Source organism: Siphateles boraxobius, unplaced genomic scaffold (assembly GCF_051911475.1).
Source record: "Siphateles boraxobius isolate OS27281-9 unplaced genomic scaffold, OSU_SipBor_1 269, whole genome shotgun sequence".
Taxonomy (NCBI): Eukaryota; Metazoa; Chordata; class Actinopteri; order Cypriniformes; family Leuciscidae; genus Siphateles; species Siphateles boraxobius.
The window spans coordinates 1,286,198-1,303,673 of NW_027508886.1; the positions used below are offsets into that span (position 1 = coordinate 1,286,198).

Here is a 17,476-nt window from a genome sequence, read left to right on the forward strand (position 1 = left end):
GATGCGCAACTGCTGACATGGCAGTGAAATTGACACTCTCAAACCGAGTCGGAATTGGGGAAACATGGGCTTAAAAAGCAAAGGCTTCATTTGCTCCTTGCTATTGTGCTTCTGGACTCAATGACTTAAATCTCTGCTGCTCATGGGAAAAGTTGACACACGCCAAGGTTCCATGGTGTAATGGTTAGCACTCTGGGCTCTGAATCCAGCGATCCGAGTTCAAATCTCGGTGGGACCTGCTTTTGCCAGGAATGTGTGCAGTACCTCGTTCGAAAAAACTTTTTCGGCAGCACTGAGCCGCAAGAGCTCATCTAGGTAGTGCCCCTTGAAGGGGGGCGTAAAAAGGATGGACAGCACTGGAGAATGCAGGCATCGATCCAACTACCTCTCGCTTGCGCCTACTGCTTCCTACCGATTGAGCCAAAGTAAGCCCAAAGTAAGCCCACGTGAGCCAATCGTGTTTCTCTGCTGTGGCTTACTTTTGACCAATCGCGTTGTCTCCTGTGGCTTACTTTTGACCAATTTTGTTTCTCTCCTGTGGCTTACTTTTGACCAATCGCCTTTCTCTCCTGTGGCTTACTTTTGACCAATCGCGTTTCTCTCCTGGCTCTGCTAGTGTGGCTTACTTTTGACCAATCGGCGACCGCTATTATTATCGTCATCTTTGCAATCTTTGCAACAGGTAAGTCTATTCTTCACGACTGTATAATCGATCATTATTTATTCATAAACAGTGTTTGTTTTTAGACAATTAAACATGCCAATAAAGCTAGCTAGCGTGTAATAGCACACGTTTTCTTCTGTACATGTGAACCTGCAACTTTACCATGATATACAGTAAAAAACATGCCACTACTGTCAAGATTATTAGCCGACCGCTAATTAAGCTATATCCTCCTTAAACCATTTTTTTGTTGTTGTTAATTTAGTATTTTTTTGTGTCATTCATTACATTATTTTGAGCAAAAGAAGATTTTTACTAAAACCTTTAAAAAAAAAGTTTAATTCATATATGTTATACTATACTATGTTATACACCAGTATACATATTTATGTTATCTTTTTAAATACTATGTTATACATATTTAAAAAGACATGAATAGGCAAAAACAAGTGTTTTTTTGTTTCAACAAATGATTCTCAACTATGTTATAAAAGATATACCAAAACGATTTGATATACCATTTTAAGTTTTAGATCTGTTTGATGATCATATTATTATGAATTGTCATAAACGCCTTTATGTGATATTTGGTGTTTCTTAGTAATCTGTGCCACAAAAGCTAAACAAAACAAAACGATTTAAGCATGGCATGATACCAACAAGATTGTACCAAGAAGTGTTATTTATTTTCTTATTAATAAGATCATCACACTATTTACAATTTGTACACAAGGCAATTCAAAGTGATTCACAGTTGTATAAAAAACAATAATGCTTATGCTCATAATAATAATAATCATTAATTATTATAATATTATAATAATTAATTACATAAAAAACAAATGCTGTAGTAAAATACTTTCAGTTGGAATATGACAGCTATGTAACGTTCTGTTTATGCCTGTGTCCTTTCAGATTATGTATGCATACCCGGTTTTACGGAGAACCTCTGAGGGTCGACTCCTTATGGGGCCAACTGAGGAGGCCAATAGGAGGAAGATCGTGTTGGCAGGGAGGGCCAGGTGTAAGGAGAAGGTCCTGGCTGAGGCCACTGCCTTTGTGAGGCAGAATGGAGGCCATCCTGGAGACCAGTTCCTGGTTCTGGCTCACTGCAAGATCCAGTTTGGGAAACACCAGGGTCAGAGGTTCCTGTGGCTGCTGGAGAACTCACTGGGGTATGCCTGCTATCTGGTCAGCAGCATTTTGGGGGAGGAGGAGAGGGACAACCCGCTGTCGGACAACAAACACCTGTTCCTCAGATACACCTCGCAGATCAGGGAGGTAGGCGAGGCTGTAGAGGTGTATCAGAAAAAAACAGGCCATGCTGCAGGAGGCCCAGAGGACAGGAGACTCTGGATGTCTGATGGTGGAGTTTCGGGATTCTAAGGGTAGGTCAATGAAGGAAGTGTATGAGGACCCAAGCAAGGAGGCCCAGGCTCTCATCACCTACCTGAAGAAGGCAAAGGCCAGGCCTAACACCAATATGGCCCTTTTCAAAGCATACGTGCTGAAGAGGCAGGCTCTAGGCCACGTGCCCACAACCACTGTGCCCACTGCATCTGTCCTCACTGCTGCTGTGCCCACTGCCACTGTGTCTGTTCCTCCTCCACCTACTGCCACTAAGAACAGGCAACTGCTGGCGACCAATGTGAAGGCCCTGTTGGCGTGGGGGAAGCATTTATTTGCTTCACAGCTGGCACAAAAGATTTTGTCTCCAGCCAAACCCTCTAAGTGGGTAAGTTTTTTTCTTTTTTCTCCAGCCACTGCAGGCTCGAGAGGCCCTGCTCCTGCCCCGGCTCGTGCTACTGCCCCTGCTCCTATGAATTGGGGAAACATGGGCTTAAAAAGCAAAGGCTTCATTTGCCCTTGCTATCGTGCTTCTGGACTCAATGACTTAAATCCTTGCTATCGTGCTTATGGACTCAATGAGTTAAATCTCTGCTGCTCATGGGAAAAGTTGACACACGCCAAGGTTCCATGGTGTAATGGTTAGCACTCTGGGCTCTGAATCCAGCGATCTGAGTTCAAATCTCGGTGGGACCTGCTTTTGCCAGGAATGTGTGCAGTACCTCGTTCGAAAAAACTTTTTCGGCAGCACTGAGCCGCAAGAGCTCATCTAGGTAGTGCCCCTTGAAGGGGGGCGTAAAAAGATGGGCAGCACTGGAGAATGCAGGCATCGATCCCACTACCTCTCTCTTGCGCCTACTGCTTCCTACCGATTGAGCCAAAGTAAGCCCAAAGTAAGCCCACGTGAGCCAATCGTGTTTCTCTGCTGTGGCTTACTTTTGACCAATCGCGTTCTCTCCTGTGGCTTACTTTTGACCAATCGTGTTTCTCTCCTGTGGCTTACTTTTGACCAATCGCCTTTCTCTCCTGTGGCTTACTTTTGACCAATCGCGTTTCTCTCCTGGCTCTGCTCCTGTGGCTTACTTTTGACCAATCGGCGACCGCTATTATTAGGCAAGGCAAGGCAAGTTTATTTATATAGCACATTTCATACACAATGGTAATTCAAAGTACTTTACATAGAAGAAATTAAAATAATCAAAAGAAATCAGAATAATTAAAACAGTTTGGAATAAAAGATAAAATACAGAAATAATCAAATGAAATCAGAATAATTAAAACATAAAATAAAATACAGTGCAAACAGTCGGACGAACAGTGGCACAGTGCTCATTCAGTAAATGCACAGTTAAACAGATGTGTTTTGAGTCTGGATTTGAATGTGACTACTGTAGGAGCACATCTGATCTCTTCTGGAAGCTGGTTCCAGCTGTGGCTGGCATAGTAGCTAAAAGCAGACTCGCCATGCTTAGAGTGAACCCTTGGTATTTCTAGCCGATGTGATCCTAATGATCTGAGTGATCTGTTGGGTTTATATTCACTGAGCATATCTGCAATGTATTGAGGTCCTAGGCCATTGAATGATTTATATACCAGTAATAATACTTTAAAATCAATCCTAAATGTAACTGGCAGCCAGTGTAAAGACCTGAGGACTGGTGTGATGTGTTCATATTTTCTGGTTCTGCTCAGAATCCTAGCAGCAGCGTTCTGTATGAGCTGCAACTGTCTTATGGTCTTTTTGGGAAGGCCAGTGAGAAGTCCATTACAATAATCCACCCTACTGGTGATGAAAGCATGCACAAGTTTTTCTAAGTCTTGACTGGAAACAAAGCATCTAAATCTTGCAATATTTTTCAGGTGATAATATGCTGATTTAGTTATTGCTTTGACATGACTACTGAAACTAAGGTCTGACTCTAGAGACACACCCAGATTCCTGACTTGATTTTTAGTTGTTTGACCCCTATACTGAAGGTATGCGTTCACCTTGAGAACTTCATCTTTGTTTCCAAACGCAATGACTTCAGTTTTGTCTTTGTTTAACTGAAGAAAGTTTTGGCACATCCAATTGTTTACTTCATCAATGCATTGGCAAAGGGAGTCAATGGGGCTATAATCGTTAGGCGATAGGGATAAGTAGAGCTGTGTGTCGTCTGCATAGCTATGGTAAGCGATTTGGTTCTTTCTCATTATTTGGCTCATTGGGAGCATGTACAGGTTGAATAGGAGTGGCGCAAGAATTCAGCCTTGAGGGACTCCGCATGTCATGGATGTCCACTCAGACTTATGGTCTCCTATACTCACATAATAACCTCTGCCTCCTAAGTATGACCTGAACCATTTTAGGACTATCCCAGAAAGCCCGACCCAGTTTTCCAGCCTGTCAAGAAGTATTTTGTGATCGACAGTGTCAAATGCAGCACTGAGTTTGAGAAGTACCAGCACTGATAATTTGCCTGTATCAGTATTTAAGCGAATATCATTTATTATCTTTATGAGCGCGGTCTCTGTACTGTGGTGCGGTCGGAAACCAGATTGAAAATGGTCAAAGTATCCATTCGAGCTTAAGAATTTGTTCAGCTGATTGAAGACAACTTTTTCAATGATCTTGCCTATGAAAGGAAGATTTGATATCGGTCTATAGTTGTTTAATATGGTCTTATCCAGATTGCTCTTTTTCAGGAGGGGCTTGACGACAGCAGTTTTCAGGGAGGTCGGAAAACTCCCAGAGAGAAGTGAGGCATTTACCACTTCCAGGAGATCTGCTTCTAAGCTGTGTAACACATTTTTGAAAAAAGATGTGGGAAGTGCGTCAAGGGCGCAGGTTGATGTTTTTAGTTGCTGTACGGTTTCTTCCAAAATTTTGCCATCAATTTCTTCGAAATCAGACATAGTGGCTACTTTCTCGTGCTGTTGTCTGATCTGCCTGACCCCAGCGCAACTCAAGGATGAGCTGATCACCTTTCTGATATTATTGATTTTCTCAGAGAAGAAAGAAGTAAACTCACTGCACTTTCTCACTGAGAGCATTTCACTGGGAATCTGGCTTGGGGGGGTTGTCAGTCTCTCTACAGTAGCAAAAAGAGTGCGCGTGTTGTTTATATTGCTGTTTATAATATTCGAGAAAAAAGTCTGTCTAGCTTTGCTTAGTTCCTTATTGAAAGCATGGATGCTGTCTTTGTAGATGTTATAATGGACTACAAGTTTTGTCTTCCGCCACATGCGCTCTGCTTTTCTGCATTGTCTTTTCATATTTTGCACTGCTGTTGAGTTTCTCCAAGGTGCTTTTTGTCTGCCACTCTTCTTCCTGACTTTCACAGGAGCAATATCATCAATTACACTCTTAACTTTTGAGTTAAAAGAATCAAGGAGAAAATCAACAGAGTCAGCAGATATGCTTGGTGTTAAAGATATAGCCTTCATAAATAGTACACTAGTGTTCTCATTTAAGCATCTATTCTTGACAGACACAGATCTAGCTTCAATGGCAGGAGAGATCAATATATCAAAGAAAACACAAAAATGATCAGACAGTGCTACATCCTTAATAACAATTGATGAAATGTTTAGACCCTTACTGATAAGTAAATCTAGAGTGTGTCCACGATTATGTGTGGGTCCATGTACATGCTGAGTCAGATCAAAAGTTTTTAAAACAGTTTTGATTTCTTTTGCCATATTGTTTTCTGCATTATCTATGTGAATGTTAAAATCTCCAGCAATGGCAAAGCAGTCAAACTCTGAGGAAATTGTTGATAACAGTTCTGTTAAGTTCTCAGCAAAAGCTGGAGAGTATTTTGGAGGCCTGTAAACAATGATAAGTAAAATGCGTGGAGCACCTTTTAACACAATACCGAGATACTCGAAAGACGGGTAATTCCCAAATGATATTTGCTTACATTGATAGACATCTTTATAAAGAGCAGCTAAACCTCCGCCTCTTCTGACAGCTCTGCAGACACTCATAAAAGTAAAGTTAGGAGGGGCTGTTTCATTGAGGACTGTTGCACTGCAACTTTCTTCTAGCCAAGTTTCATTTAGCAACATAAAATCCAGGTTGTATGTGGTTATTAAGTCGTTGACTAAAAGTGATTTATTTTTAAGTGAGCGGATGTTTAAAAGTGCTAACTTTACAGTCTTACTTTTTGTCCCCACAGCAATCTTGGTATGTCGTGTAATAAGCACCATATTAGATGGGTTTGCTGTACGGCTTTTGAAGGCCTTAGACTTTCTATCATGTAATCGAACACCAATAGAAAAAGATACAGGCACACTGGGTTCCCGCTTGTTCTGTAAACATTTGAGAAAGTTATTGTTATCATAGCGGGGACCCGACACATATCACTGAGAGCTGGTATCAGTTGTTTTTGGTTCACCTCGAGCCGCTGGAGGAGGGTGTGGGCCCTGGCGCTGTGGCAGAGGCCGAAGAGCTCTCACAGGAGGAGGGGGAGGGCGAGCTGGGCCCGCAGGCTTTGGTTGTTGTGGGGCCTGGCGTTTTTTGGTTGGTATCTGGGGGCTCGCAGCAAAAGAGTGGGATAGTCTAGTTCCAGCATGCACCAGTTGTTCCATTTTCTCTGAGAACCACAGAAGTGGAGATGCTGGAGAGAGTGATAATGTTTCCGGTGAGAGGGATTTTTGCTCTGGTGTTATTGGAGGCTGTAATATGCTGTCCTGGTTTCCCTGGCTGTTTTCCAGAAAGTCGTCTATGGGTGCTGTATCTTGGAGCAGTGCTGGTATGTCACAGTCTGTCTGTGTTGAGCTCTGTGGGCAGGGCTCAGCTGAGATTGTGTCCGTGAGTAGAGGTTGTTGTGGCTGAGTGGTGTTATCACTGTCCTTGTGTGATGTGTCAACCGCATGTCCATTCAGGTGCTGAAGTGAAATCCTGTGGTCATTCATACTGTATCCAGGTGTGTGTGTGCCATTCAGGTTGAGTGGATTGGCACACATTGCAGAAGGATGACGGAGGGAGAAGTAGATATTGTCCTTTAGCACTCTTGAACCAAGTTTGTTTGGGTGGTGGCCATCCTGTTGAAACAGTTGCCTCTGACTCCAGAAAAGATTGAAGTTGTCAGTAAAGTTCACTCCTTTTATATTGCAGGTTTTTGCAGCCATGTATTAAGCCCAAGCAACCGTGAAAACCTGTTTGTTCCTCTTGCTGGGAGTGGTCCACTGATGAATGTTTGAACTTTCAGTCTTTTAAGTGTTTCAAAAAGTTCATTGAAATCCTTTTTAAGAAGTTCCGACTGCTCTTTATGAATATCATTCTTCCCCACACGAATGATGAGTCGATTTGCAGTCTTATGTTTCATCAGAATGTTCTGAAATTCCCTGTTTACATCAGAAGTTGTTGCTTGTGGAAGGCAGCACGTTGTTGTATCCCTGCTATTAATGTTTCTGATTACGGAGTCGCCCACTATCAGAGTCCTGGGCTCGGCTGCACTGTGAGCTGAGTGCCGCTGTCTGCTCGACCTTGAGCCCCAGTTAGCATCAGTGTTAGCTACTGGCTGATTCTGTCTGTGTGCGATCACATTCATCAAATTTGGGGATTCCTCATTCATTAATACTTCAAATCTGTTCTCAAGATGTATAGGCGGTGGTAGGAGACCAGTGTTTGCAGTCCTTGTCAGAGCCGTATCTGGGGTAGAGGATGCTACTGCAGTAATATGTGATGCTCGTGACAATCTGATGTCTCGAGTGCCTCTGGGTCTCGCACCCTGTTTGTGCCATCGATTAGTAAAACGATCGGCTTGTTTCTCTACACTCAGTATGGCCTGTCGAGAAGCACTAGATTCATGGGGCTCACCGGCTGTATGCTGAGGACGTCCATGACGGAGCTCTGTTGTGTGTTCCGTCTGGTTTGGTGGTCCCGCAATTAACTTTGTTTCAAGAGTTGCAATCCTTTGTAAAAGTCTGTGGCAGTTGGAGCAGCAAGTAGATTCCAGAGGAGGCATTTTCGTATCCTTATGAATGTAGGCAGTTGTGTTTTCTCTTCCCCGGAATGTAAGCTTTCAGTGGGAGGCTGGTCGAATAAAATAATTCTGCTTTTTTTTGTAGTAATCCAAGCGTTTGAGCACTGTGCTGAAGTTAAAATTAGGTGATAAAAGGAGATAAAATATAGAAATATAAAAGCGATAGAGCAAAGGGCGGAGCAGTAAGCGAGAGCGTCCGAACAGTAGCTGAGCAGGAAGTAGTCGTCATCAGTAGTAATTATCGTCATCTTTGCAACAGGTAAGTCTATTCTTCACGACTGTATAATCGATCATTATTTATTCATAAACAGTGTTTGTTTTTAGACAATTAAACATGCCAATAAAGCTAGCTAGCGTGTAATAGCACACGTTTTCTTCTGTACATGTGAACCTGCAACTTTACCATGATATACAGTAAAAAACATGCCACTACTGTCAAGATAATTAGCCGACCGCTAATTAAGCTATATCCTCCTTAAACCATTTTTTTGTTGTTGTTAATTTAGTATTTTTTGTGTCATTCATTACATTATTTTGACCACAAGAAGATTTTTACTAAAAGTTGACACACGCCAAGGTTCCATGGTGTAATGGTTAGCACTCTGGGCTCTGAATCCAGCGATCCGAGTTCAAATCTCGGTGGGACCTGCTTTTGCCAGGAATGTGTGCAGTACCTCGTTCGAAAAAACATTTTCGGCAGCACTGAGTCGCAAGAGCTCATCTAGGTAGTGCCCCTTGAAGGGGGGCGTAAAAAGGATGGACAGCACTGGAGAATGCAGGCATCGATCCCACTACCTCTCGCTTGAGCCTACTGCTTCCTACCGATTGAGCCAAAGTAAGCCCAAAGTAAGCCCACGTGAGCCAATCGTGTTTCTCTCCTGTGGCTTACTTTGACCAATTTTGTTTCTCTCCTGTGGCTTACTTTTGACCAATCGCCTTTCTCTCCTGTGGCTTACTTTTGACCAATCGCGTTTCTCTCCTGTCTCTGCTCCTGTGGCTTACTTTTGACCAATCGGCGACCGCTATTATTATCGTCATCTTTGCAATCTTTGCAATCTTTGCAACAGGTAAGTCTATTCTTCACGACTGTATAATCGATCATTATTTATTCATAAACAGTGTTTGTTTTTAGACAATTAAACATGCCAATAAAGCTAGCTAGCGTGTAAAAGCACACGTTTTCTTCTGTACATGTGAACCTGCAACTTTACCATGATATACAGTAAAAAACATGCCACTACTGTCAAGATTATTAGCCGACCGCTAATTAAGCTATATCCTCCTTAAACCATTTTTTTGTTGTTGTTAATTTAGTATTTTTTTGTGTCATTCATTACATTATTTTGAGCAAAAGAAGATTTTGTCACGGTTTATAAATTCACTGTTTCCTTTTTGTCTCGTGTTTCTGTTGTTATATGTGTGGGTGTGTGGGAATGGGCGTTGCCACTCCATTCACTGATCAGCGATCCAGCTGAGCGTACTCAACTCACCAGCTGCAGCCCATTCACTCGCCTACTTAATCTCACCACATTCTCCTCTCATTGTCAGATCGTTGTGTGATGTCTCTCGTGCGTGTTGGTCCTGGTCTTGTCGGAGTTTCAGTTCGTGTCCTGTTCCTGTCTTCGTGTTCCTTGGATTACTTCACCACTCGGCACTCATCACCTCACCACTCAACAACCGGACCCCTGATCATCACCACTCAACAACCGGACGCCTGATCCTCTAGTCCCTGCGTCACCAGTGTTCTTGTGTTTTCTGACCTTTCATTAAATATATATAGAGTTACTTGCATCCTTGCTTCCTCATTTTTGATCGTGATAGAACGATCTGACCAACTATGGAAGCAGCAGGTGAATCTACACCACCTGAGGAGTTCGTGCATTCCAGCATTCAACGGATGGATCATCAAGAGAAGAACTTGAATGAGACGGCTCGCGCCGTTCAAGCGCTGGTGACGCAGGTGTCCGAGCTCACCCAGCAAGTACAACTGCTACGAGTTCCCACTGCGCCACCCACACCAGCCATTCCTCACATCCCACCTGAAGATGCACCCCAGTCAGAGCCCCGCCTACCAGTTCCTCAGACATATGATGGTGAGCCTAACTTTTGTAGAGCATTTCTCACTCGTTGCTCAATGCACTTTTCTCTACAGCCCCGGACTTTTCTTCAGGAGAGAACCAAAGTGGCTTTTGTGCTAACGCTTCTGACTGGGAGAGCGGCACTCTGGGGAACGGCGGTGTGGGAGAACCAAGATCCATGCTGCGCCTCGTTCCAAACACTCGCCGCCGAAATGAGAAGAGTGTTCGATAGAGCGGTCGCCGGGAGAGAAGCGGCTCGGATGCTTGCGGAACTCAAACAAGGCGAGAAGTCGGTATCGGATTACTCTATTGAGTTCAGAACCCTGGCGGCAGAGTGTCACTGGAACGAGGAGGCGCAGTGGGACATGTTCCTGCATGGGCTGGCTGACCGCGTTCAAAGGGAGATCTACGCCCTGGACCTACCCACCTCTCTAAATGAGCTGATAGATCTAGCCCTTCGAGTGGATGCGAGACTGACCAGGGTGGAACGCAGAACACTGTCTAGCCGGAGCTTGGGAGGGACCGAGAGTCAGCGGTCCAGCAGCGGGGACGCGGTCAGCCCCGTCTACGATCACGAGCCCATGCAGGTCGGGCGAGCTCGGCTTTCCCGGGAGGAGAAGGAAAGGCGGAGATCCCAAGGACTCTGCCTTTACTGCGGGGCAGCAGGACATTTCGCCTACAACTGCCCAGTAAAAGGCCAAGCCCGACAGTAAGTATGAGGCTACTGTCGGGTGGGATCTCCGCTGAAAAGACCTCATCTACATCTACGCTCCTCCCGGTAAGACTAAGATGGTCAGGCCACAATCACGACTGTCATGCACTGGTGGACTCTGGGGCAGAAGGTAACTTCATGGACCATTCATTTTCTCAAAGATTTCATATCCCCCTTTTACCCCTCACCAGTAGGATAGCTGTGCACGCACTCAACGGCCAAGATCTTCCCACCATCGCTCTCATCACCGAACCAGTCACACTCATCACGTCTGGCAACCACGCTGAGACTCTTTCATTTTACATACTGGACTCTCCACTCACATCCATTGTTCTTGGACACCCCTGGCTCATCACACACAACCCCAAAATTGACTGGCAGCAGAGATCAGTGGTGGAGTGGAGTAATAAATAAGTCTTGTCTTGTCTCTGCCTGTTCGTCTGTTGCTGTCTCTAAGTTTCAGGAGGAGGCAGTGGACTTATCTAACGTGCCAGCGGAGTACCTAGACCTGAAGGAAGTGTTCAGTAAGTCTCGTGCTGCTTCTCTTCCTCCGCATCGTCCCTATGACTGTGCCATAGATTTACTGTCAGGTAAGTCTCCGCCTAAAGGCAAGTTATATTCACTTTCTGTTCCAGAGAGGGAGGCTATGGAGAAATATATTTCTGATTCTCTAGCATCAGGGTTCATCCGCCATTCCTCTTCTCCAGCGGGGGCGGGGTTCTTTTTCGTGGGGAAGAAAGACGGGTCTCTGCGACCTTGTATTGACTACCGAGGGTTGAACAGCATCACGGTAAAGAATACTTATCCTTTGCCGTTGATGTCTTCAGCTTTCGAGAGGTTGCAGGGAGCGTCTATCTTCACTAAATTGGAATTGCGTAACGCTTATCATTTGGTTCGCATTAGGAAGGGGGATGAATGGAAGGCTGCGTTTAACACCCCCAGGGGGCACTTTGAATACTTGGTCATGCCTTTCGGGCTGTCCAACTCCCCAGCAGTCTTCCAGGCACTTGTCAACGACGTGCTGCGAGATATGGTTGACCAGTTCATATATGTTTACCTGGATGACATATTGATATTTTCATCTTCTCTCCAGGAACACGTTCAGCACGTCCGACGAGTGCTTCAAAGGTTGCTAGAGAATGGGCTTTTTGTCAAGGCGGAGAAATATGTTTTTCATGCACAGTCTGTTCCGTTCCTAGGATACATCGTGTCATCTGAGGGAATTCGCATGGATCCTGAGAAGGTTAAGGCTGTGGTGGATTGGCCAAGTCCAGATTCTCGTAAGGCCCTACAGAGGTTTCTGGGATTTGCCAATTTTTCCCGGCGTTTTATTCGCAATTTCAGCCAACTAGCCACACCTCTGACCGCCTTGACCTCCCCCAGAACTACGTTCAGGTGGTCAGACGCTGCTGAAGCAGCGTTTGCCAAACTGAAGGCCCGCTTTGTTTCGGCCCCCATCCTCATTACCCCTGATACATCACGTCAGTTCGTGGTGGAGGTCGACGCGTCAGAGGTGGGGGTAGGTGCAGTGATATCCCAGCGTTCTCCCACAGACGACAGGGTTCATCCGTGCGCGTTTTTGTCTCATCGATTATCCCCTGCCGAACGCAATTATGACATTGGTAACAGAGAGTTGTTGGCAGTCAAGTTAGCGTTGGAGGAATGGCGTCACTGGTTAGAAGGGTCGGGGGTACCTTTTATCGTCTGGACCGACCATAAGAATTTGGAATATATTAGAACCGCTAAAAGATTGAACTCCAGGCAGGCTCGATGGGCACTTTTTTTCGGACGTTTTGATTTTACTCTCTCGTACCGCCCGGGTTCTAAGAACATCAAACCCGATTCTTTGTCACGCATTTTTGACCGTTCCGAACGCCCGTCTACTCCCGAGTGTATTTTGCCTGAGACTCTAGTTGTCTCCACACTTGTATGGGAGGTCGAATCGAAGGTCATAACGGCCTTAGAAGGGGTAACGCCTCCGCCCGGGTGCCCACCGAATCGTTTATTTGTGCCGGAGGGATTACGGTCTGACGTTATTCAGTGGGGTCATTGTTCCAACGTGGCTTGTCATCCAGGAGTTAACCGCACTAGTTTTTTAGTCAAGCAACGGTTCTGGTGGCCTCTTATGGCTCGTGACATTCACAGTTTTGTTTTGGCTTGCTCGGTTTGTGCCACTGGTAAGACCTCCAATCGACCCCCAGATGGGTTACTTCAACCGCTGCCTGTCCCTTCGAGACCCTGGTCCCATATCGCTCTAGATTTTATTACCGCCCTCCCACCCTCCCAGGGTAACACGGTTGTTTTAACTGTGGTGGACCGGTTCTCGAAGGCGGCTCACTTTATTCCCTTACCCAAATTACCCTCAGCTAAGGAGACAGCGTTGACAGTCGTAGATCACGTCTTTCGTATACATGGCCTCCCGACAGACGTGGTCTCCGACAGGGGACCCCAGTTTGTGTCCAAATTTTGGCGAGAGTTTTGTAGGTTACTGGGAGCGACTGTTAGTCTGTCCTCAGGGTTCCATCCCCAGAGCAATGGTCAAACCGAGAGAGCCAACCAGGATTTGGAAAGGGTGTTGCGATGTTTGGTTCCCAAGAATCCTTCCTCATGGAGCCAACAACTGTCCATGGTGGAGTACGCCCACAACACGCTACCAGTGTCATCCACGGGTCTGTCTCCGTTTGAGTGTAGCGTAGGGTACCAGCCACCAATTTTTGCCAGTCTGGAATCCGAGGTCGCGGTTCCCTCCGCTCACGCTTTCGTCCAGAGGTGTCACCGCACTTGGACTAGAGCCCGGGAGACTCTACTCCAGGTGGGGGCGCGCACCAAGGCTAAGGCCGATCGCCACCGGTCAAAGCCTCCCGTATACGTCGTTGGCCAAAAGGTGTGGCTTTCTACCAGGAACATTCCTCTCCGCTCCGTTTCTAATAAACTAGCTCCCAAATTCATTGGCCCGTTTACTGTCGCCAAAATCATTAGTCCGGTGGCAGTCCGCCTCAACTTGCCTCCAGTGTACAGGAGGATTCATTCCGTCTTTCATGTATCCAAAATTAAGCCCGTATTTCATTCTCGCATTAACCCGCCAGTCCCGGTTCCTCCTCCGCCGCGACTCGTAGAAGGGGAACCAACTTATTCGGTAAATCGTATTCTGGACTCTAGGCGAAGGGGACGCGGATTCCAGTACTTGGTGGACTGGGAAGGTTACGGTCCAGAGTAGAGAAGTTGGGTACCTGCTAGAGACATCCTGGATCACTCCCTTATTGATGATTACAATCGACAGGTAAGGGAGTCTGGGAACGCCAAGAGGCGTTCCTAGGAGGAGGGGTACTGTCACTGTTTATAAATTCACTGTTTCCTTTTTGTCTCGTGTTTCTGTTGTTATGTGTGTGGGTGTGTGGGAATGGGCGTTGCCACTCCATTCACTGATCAGCGATCCAGCTGAGCGTACTCAACTCACCAGCTGCAGCCCATACACTCGCCTACTTAATCTCACCACATTCTCCTCTCATTGTCAGATCGTTGTGTGATGTCTCTCGTGCGTGTTGGTCCTGGTCTTGTCGGAGTTTCAGTTCGTGTCCTGTTCCTGTCTTCGTGTTCCTTGGATTACTTCACCACTTGGCACTCATCACCTCACCACTCAACAACCGGACACCTGATCATCACCACTCAACAACCGGACGCCTGATCATCTAGTCCCTGCGTCACCAGTGTTCTTGTGTTTTCTGACCTTTCATTAAATATATATAGAGTTACTTGCATCCTTGCTTCCTCGTTTTTGATCGTGATAGATTTTTACTAAAACCTTTAAAAAAAAAGTTTAATTCATATATGTTATACTATACTATGTTATACACCAGTATACATATTTATGTTATCTTTTTAAATACTGTGTTATACATATTTAAAAAGACATGAATAGGCAAAAACGAGTGTTTTTTTATTTCAACAAATGATTCTCAACTATGTTATAAAAGATATACCAAAACGATTTGATATACCATTTTAAGTTTTAGATCTGTTTGATGATCATATTATTATGAATTGTCATAAACGCCTTTATGTTATATTTGGTGTTTCTTAGTAATCTCTGCCACAAAAACTAAACAAAACAAAACGATTTAAGCATGGCATGATACCAGCAAGATTGTACCAAGAAGTGTTATTTATTTTCTTATTAATAAGATCATCACACTATTTACAATTTGTACACAAGGCAATTCAAAGTGATTCACAGTTGTATAAAAAACAATAATGCTTATGCTCATAATAATAATAACCATTAATTATTATAATATTATAATAATTAATTACATAAAAACAAATGCTGTAGTAAAATACTTTCAGTTGGAATATGACAGCTATGTAACGTTCTGTTTATGCCTGTGTCCTTTCAGATTATGTATGCATACCCGGTTTTACGGAGAACCTCTGAGGGTCGACTCCTTATGGGGCCAACTGAGGAGGCCAATAGGAGGAAGATCGTGTTGGCAGGGAGGGCCAGGTGTAAGGAGGAGGTCCTGGCTGAGGCCACTGCCTTTGTGAGGCAGAATGGAGGGAATCCTGAAAACCAGTTCCTGGTTCTGGCTCACTGCAAGATCCAGTTTGGGAAACACCAGGGTCAGAGGTTCCTGTGGCTGCTGGAGAACTCACTGGGGTATGCCTGCTATCTGGTCAGCAGCATTTTGGGGGAGGAGGAGAGGGACAACCCGCTGTCGGCCAACAAACACCTGTTCCTCAGATACACCTCGCAGATCAGGGAGGTAGGCGAGGCTGTGGAGGTGTATCAGAAAAAACAGACCATGCTGCAGGAGGCCCAGAGGACAGGAGACTCTGGATGTCTGATGGTGGAGTTTGGGGATTTTAAGGGTAGGTCAATGAAGGAGGTGTATGAGGACCCAAGCAAGGAGGCCCAGGCTCTCATCACCTACCTGAAGAAGGCAAAGGCCAGGCCTAACACCAATATGGCCTTTTCAAAGCCTACGTGCTGAAGAGGCAGGCTCCATTCCACGTGCCCACCACCACTGTGCCCACTGCATTTGTCCTCACTGCTGCTGTGCCCACTGCCACTGTGTCTGTTCCTCCTCCACCTACTGCCACTAAGAACAGGCCACTGCTGGCGACCAATGTGAAGGCCCTGTTGGCGCGGGGGAAGCATTTATTTGCTTCACAGCTGGCACAAAAGATTTTGGCTCCAGCCAAACCCTGTAAGTGATTTGCAAGCTTTAAAATCATTACAGTATATATTAGGCAGTATATATGTCTAACGAAAATACGTGTTCAACAGCTACAGGACCACGTGTACATCCTGCGTCTGAGTCCGCAGCCCGGAGACAGCTCTTTACATGTGGTGAGTATCACTTAACGCATACAAGTGTGTTGGTGACATGTGCTTAGTGTTTTATGTTATTTTACAGACTCTGCTGCTACGGATTTTATTGTGGAGGAAGATGACCTGGAGATGGCAACTGTAGCCTCGCAAGCTGAGGAACAACTTCCTCAAGGTATGTAAATCTTAAACAATATTTTACAAACAATTACAAATAAAACAAAACAGTATTTTTTAAATGACATATTATTTTATTTCACAACACAGAGGAATGGCACTTCTCAGGTGTCAATCTACATTCACTCTTTGAGTGAACATCCTCAAAGGAAAAAAGATTATTTAAAGGTGTATGTAAAAGGTTTTATTTCATTTTTTATCGTAATCACTGACTAAAGCTCATTCTTGTCATCTCACACTTCCCCACTCCCCTTGGAATAAGTGGCTGTTGTAGTGTTTGGTCTGCTTCGCTTCACACTTGGCTGATCCCATCTTTTTTTCTCTTGTATTTCTTCTAATGGTGCTTGGATGAAAAACAGGATGATTTTCACTGCTTCTTTCCATCTTTTCATCATCATCTCATCTCTCTACTAATCATACATGCTTTGCAGTAAGCCTTGTAATCGCAGTAGCTGTCCAGCAGAGCTGAGAAAGTCATGCAGCGAAAGTCTAAAACAATAAGATAATTTTGTTGTGTTTTTTTACGCTCCAGCCACTGCAGGCTCGAGAGGCCCTGCTCCGTGCTACTGCCCCTGCTCCTGCCCCTTATCCTGCTCCTCCAGCATTGTGGACCCCTGGCCAGGTGTCCCAGTCGCCTGCAGAGCTTCCTGTCCACTGGAAAGAGCAACTCCCATCTTTCCAGCAAGGCCTTCAACCCCTGTCCCTCTGCACCAGGACCATCCTCACTACAGCCACCCAGAGGATTGCAGCGCCCTGCCCAGCCTCCTCTGCAGTCTCCTCCTCTGCGCCCTGCCCAGCCTCCTCTGCAGTCTCCTCCTCTGCGCCCTGCCCAGCCTCCTCTGCAGTCTCCTCCTCTGCGCTCTGCCCAGCCTCCTCTGCAGTCTCCTCCTCTGCGCCCTGCTCAGCCTCCTCTGCAGTCTCCTCCACAGCCTTCTGTCCAGCCAAGTGCTGCCTCTGCTCCTGCAACATCAACTGGGTCCAGTGTTGCAGACCAGGCTCCTGTAAGTAAGCTTCTTATTATTCGTGTGCAGGCGCTGCAGCGTGATTTCCAATGACCACAAAAAAGAGGCCACATTTCCTCTGTGCTGGAAACTTTGCACTGGCTACCTTTTAAATGTAGATTTAATAAAAAAATTGCGCTTTAAGCCATGCAAGCTGAACTGTTTGCGGCCCGGCAGCAGCAGGGAGGATGTATGTTTC

At 45.4% G+C, this 17,476-nt stretch overlaps 3 non-coding genes across 3 annotated transcripts; all 3 read left to right on the forward strand.

Moving 5' to 3' along the window:
- Nucleotides 1–166: 166 nt before the first annotated feature.
- Nucleotides 167–238, forward strand: trnaq-cug (transfer RNA glutamine (anticodon CUG)). The gene has a single exon. It is a non-coding gene; the product is annotated as a tRNA-Gln (tRNA).
- A 2,397-nt stretch (nucleotides 239–2,635) lies between these two features.
- On the forward strand, nucleotides 2,636–2,707 carry trnaq-cug (transfer RNA glutamine (anticodon CUG)). Its single transcript has one exon. It is a non-coding gene; the product is annotated as a tRNA-Gln (tRNA).
- Nucleotides 2,708–8,559: 5,852 nt separating this feature from the next.
- trnaq-cug (transfer RNA glutamine (anticodon CUG)) lies at nucleotides 8,560–8,631 on the forward strand. The gene has a single exon. It is a non-coding gene; the product is annotated as a tRNA-Gln (tRNA).
- The last annotated feature ends 8,845 nt before the right edge of the window (nucleotides 8,632–17,476 follow it).